The following is a 4,831-nucleotide window of genomic DNA, read 5'->3' as shown; positions in this document are numbered from 1 at the left end:
TTCTCAGAACAGCGCCAAGTTATTTATCTAGCAGCCTGACTTCCTTCATTGTTCCTTGTAGGTCTTCCTGTGAACACGGAAGGCCGGGGGGCCTGGCTTACTACTTAGGCCCAGATGTTAGGTCTGCCACAAAATATATACAAATGTTGTGGGGAGGGGAAGGGGGTAGGGCGGGGGGGATGGGGAGGGGGAGAGGAAAAAGGGGGCTCCGTCTGGGAAGGTCTCCTGGAGAACGTGAGTTCTCAGGGCTTTGAAGGAAGGAAGGGAGCTAGCTTGGCGGTTGTGTGGAGGGAGGGCATTCCAGGCCAAGGAAGGACGTGGGCCGGGGGTCGACGGCGGGACAGGCAAGAAAAAGGCACAGTAAGGAGGTTAGCGGCAGAGGAGCTGAGGGTGCGGGCTGAGCTGTAGAACGAGAGAGAAGTTTGATAAGCTAGTACCCACCTCAGAGCTTAGAACAATGCTCGACCCATATTAAGCGCTTTACAGTGAAGGAATACTGCAATTCATAAATTTGCAGACAGGAGGAAGAGATGGTTAAAATGGTCACGAATGGAAATGGCGATGTTCAAAAGGACTACAGGAGAATGTGGGTGCAAACGTGATGAGGCTCTCACATAGGGCACAAATATGCAAATTTTCCCGTCGTTTGCTATCGGATATGGAAATTATAACCTTGTATTCTTCAGGCCCTCCAGCGGAGTGAACAAAAAGTGATTTTGGAGCCCCCCCGCAGGGTGCCTGAGGAAGGAGTAGATGACCTTAGGAAGGAAAGCCTCTGCCCTCAATGGGCTGATAGTCTTGTTGAGGTGAGGTGGATGAGCTAAGCATCTTGGCTTAGAGGAAAGAGCCCGGGGTTGGGGGTTCAGAGGTTGTGGGTTCTAATACTGGCTCTGCCACTTATCAGCTGTGTGACCTTAGGCAAGCCACTTAATTTCTCTGTGCCTCAGCTACCTCACCTGTAAAATGAGGATTAAGACTGTGAGCCCCACGTGGGACAACCTGATGATCTTGTATCTACCCCAGCCCTTAAAAGAGTGCTTGGCACATAGTAAGCACTTAACAAATACAATAATTATAGAGAAGCAGCACGGCTTAGTGGAAAGAGAACAGGCTTGGGGGTCCGAAGTCGTGGGTCTAATCCTGGCTCTGTCACTTAACAGCTGTGTGATTTTGGGCCAGTCACTTAACTTCTCTGTGCCTCAGTTCCCTCACCTGTAAAACGGGGATTAAGACTGTGAGCCCCACGTGGGACAAACTGATTTCCTTGTATCTACCTCAGCGCTTAAAACAATGCTTGGCATGTAGTCAGAGCTTAGCAAATAGCATCATTATCATTACTATAATGGCCAGCGTGTAGCTCCATCCTCTTCCAGGGACTACAAGGGATTAGGATGGGAAAATATTTAGTTGTATTATATGCTCCTCCATGAAGCAGCATGGTGTAGTGGATCTAATCCCGGCTCCGCCACTCGTCTGCTGTGCGACCTTGAACAAGTCACTTGACTTATCTGAGCCTCTGTGACCTCGTCTGTAATAGAGGGATTAAGACTGTGAACCCCATGTGGTACAGAGACTGTGTCCCACAGATGTGCTTGTATCCACACCAGCGCCTAATTCAGTTCCCAGCATAGCTGAAGTGCTTAAGAAACACCACAGTTAGTATTATTATTCACTGGGCCTCAGTAACCTCATTTGTAAAATGGGGATTGAGACTGTGAGCACCAAGTGGGACAGAGACTTTGTATCCACCCTGGCGCTTAGTACGGTGTCTGGCACGTAGTAAGTGCCTAAAAACTACCACTATCATTATCATCATCATCATCATCATCATCAATTGTATTTATTGAGCGCTTACTATGTGCAGAGCACTATACTAAGCGCTTGGGAAGTTCAAATTGGCAACATATAGAGACAGTCACTACCCAACAGTGGGCTCACAGTCTAAAAGGGGGAGACAGAGAACAAAACCAAACATACTAACAAAATAAAATAAATAGAATAGATATGTACAAGTAAAATAAATAAATAAATAAATATAGTAATAAATATGTACAAACATATATACATATATACAGGTGCTGTGGGGAAGGGAAGGAGGTAAGATGGGGGGATGGACAGGGGGACGAGGGGGAGAGGAAGGAAGGGGCTCAGTCTGGGAAGGCCTCCTGGAGGAGGTGAGCTCTTAGTAGGGCCTTGAAGGGAGGAAGAGAGCTAGCTTGGCGGATGGGAAGAGGGACGGCATTCCAGGCCCGGGGGATGACGTGGGCCGGGGGTCGATGGCGGGACACCTCCCTACCTCACCTCCCTTCTCTCCTTCTACTGCCCAGTCCGCACCCTCCGCTCCTCCACCACTAATCTCCTCACTGTACCTCGCTCTCGCCTGTCCCGCCATCGACCCCCGGCCCACGTCATCCCCCGGGCCTGGAATGCCCTCCCTCTGCCCATCCGCCAAGCTAGCTCTCTTCCTCCCTTCAAGGCCCTGCTGAGAGCTCACCTCCTCCAGGAGGCCTTCCCAGACTGAGCCCCTTCTTTCCTCTCCCCCTCGTCCCCCTCTCCATCCTCCCGTCTTACCTCCTTCCCTTCCCCACAGCACCTGTATATATGTATATATGGTTGTACATATTTATTACTCTATTTATCTATTTATTTATTTATTTTACTTGTACATTTCTATCCTACTTATTTTATTTTGTTGGTATGTTTGGTTCTGTTCTCTGTCTCCCCCTTTTAGACTGTGAGCCCACTGTTGGGTAGGGACTGTCTCTATGTGATGCCAATTTGTACTTCCCAAGCGCTTAGTACAGTGCTCTGCACATAGTAAGCGCTCAATAAATACGATTGATTGATTGATTGATTGACAGGCGAGAACGAGATACGGTGAGGAGATTAGCGGCAGAAGAACGGAGGGTGCGGGCTGGGCTGTAGAAGGAGAGACGGGAGGTGAGGTAGGAGGGGGCGAGGTGATGGAGAGCCTTGAAGCCCAGGGTGAGGAGTTTCTGCCTGATGCGCAGATTGATTGGTAGCCACTGGAGATTTTTGAGGAGGGGAGTAATATGCCCAGAGCGTTTCTGGACAAAGATAATCCGGGCAGCAGCATGAAGTATGGATTGAAGTGGAGAGAGACACGAGGATGGGAGATCAGAGAGAAGGTTGATGCAGTAGTCCAGACGGGATAGGATGAGAGCTTGAATGAGCAGGGTAGCGGTATGGATGGAGAGGAAAGGGCGGATCTTGGCAATGTAGGGCGGATTATCATTACTGGAGGGGGCGGTGGAGGAGAGAATCTCGTTCCTTATTGGTGGAGAAGCAGAGAAGCAATGAGGCTTGGTGGATAGAGCCCGGACCTGGTAGTCAGAAGGATGTGGGTTCCAATCCTAGCTCTGACGTATGTCCGCTGTGTGTCCCTGGCCAAGTCACTTCACTTCGCTGGGCCTCAGTTTCCTATATGTAAAATGGGCATTAAGAGCATAAACCCCATGTGGGACAGGGACTGTGTCCAACCTGTTCAACTTGTATCTATCCCGGAATTCAGAACAGCGCTCGGCACCCAATAAGCTCTCAGTGAGTACGATAATAGTAATAATAATCATTATTATTATAATCGGCACTTCAAGGAGGAGAAGACCTTCCAACTCCCACCTGGATCTCTCTGTTGCAGAGGATGTAGACTGCCACCACCTTGTCCCTGTTGAAGGAGCTGGAGGAGGCGGGCTGGATGTAGGTGTAGATGACAGGGGAATAGAAGAGGTGAGAGGAGCGAGAGGAGCAGGTGGAGAAGGCCTTCCTCTTGCCCTTGGCCGTCCGGATGTGGAGGATGGCGGCCACGATGAAGCCATAGGAAATGCAGATCAGCAGGAAGTCCCCCATGGCCAGGGTGATGTCGACCACGAAGACCATCACCTCGTTGGCCCGAACGGGGATGCAGGAGAGGACCAGCAGGGGAGAGGGGATCTCTCAGAAGAAGTGGTCAGTGGCGTCCGGCCAGCGGAAGGTGAGCCGGAGGATGAGACCCATGTGGACCAGGCATTGGTGACAGCGATGAGGAGGACGGTGGCGAGGAGGGCGGAGCAAGTCCGCCGGCTCATGATTGCGGCATAGAGGAGAGGGAAGCAAATGGCCATGTAGCAGTTGTAGGCCATGGCGGTGAAGGGAACCATCTCGGCCCCCAGGGACCAGGTGAAGAAGAAGAGCTGGACTATGCAGCCGCCGTAGTTAATGATCTTTCGGCGACCCAGCGTGGTCTCCAACATCTTGAAGACGACAGAGGAAGTGCATAAGACGTCCACCAGGACCAGGGACAGCAGCAGGAGGTACATGGGCGTGAGCAGGGCCGCGCTGCGACAGACTGCGGCCACAATGACACCGTTGCCCAGCACAGGCACCAGGTAGACGCACAGGAAGACGGCTAAGAGGAGGGGCTGCAGTTCGGGGCGGTTCGACAGGCCCAGGATGACGAACTTGGACACGGTGCTGAGGTTCATCGGACTTTGGGCGGGGGGACCGGGGAGGGGTTGGTGAAGGGGAGAGGAAGAGCTGGCCATGGAATGAAGAAGGAGAGGTGGCAGGGAGGTAGGTGGGAGGGCTGGTGGAAAAGTGGAAAGGGAGAGTCGGTGGTGGAGATGAAAAGGAGAGTTGATGGAGAAGGCAGAGCTGGCAGGGAGGAAGGAGGCCAAGTTGGTTGGGAAGGGGAGAAGTAGAGCTGGTGGTCCAGGTCAAAGGAAGAGCTGTTGTCTGCTTCTTTGGTCTTCTCTGTCGTTCCTGGCTCTGGGAACTGGACCTGGACGATGTTCAATTAGGAATAGTGAGAGAAACTGAGGAAACAATAGAAGTA

At 51.6% G+C, this 4,831-nt stretch overlaps 1 pseudogene; it reads right to left on the bottom strand.

The window, feature by feature from the left end:
- Positions 1–3,609: 3,609 nt before the first annotated feature.
- Positions 3,610–4,481, bottom strand: LOC119923177 (annotated as a pseudogene).
- Positions 4,482–4,831: the final 350 nt, after the last annotated feature.

This window comes from Tachyglossus aculeatus, unplaced genomic scaffold (assembly GCF_015852505.1).
Source record: "Tachyglossus aculeatus isolate mTacAcu1 unplaced genomic scaffold, mTacAcu1.pri scaffold_152_arrow_ctg1, whole genome shotgun sequence".
Lineage (NCBI taxonomy): Eukaryota > Metazoa > Chordata > Mammalia > Monotremata > Tachyglossidae > Tachyglossus > Tachyglossus aculeatus.
Note: the sequence above shows the minus strand (reverse complement) of the source record. Positions and strands in the feature narration are given on the sequence as shown.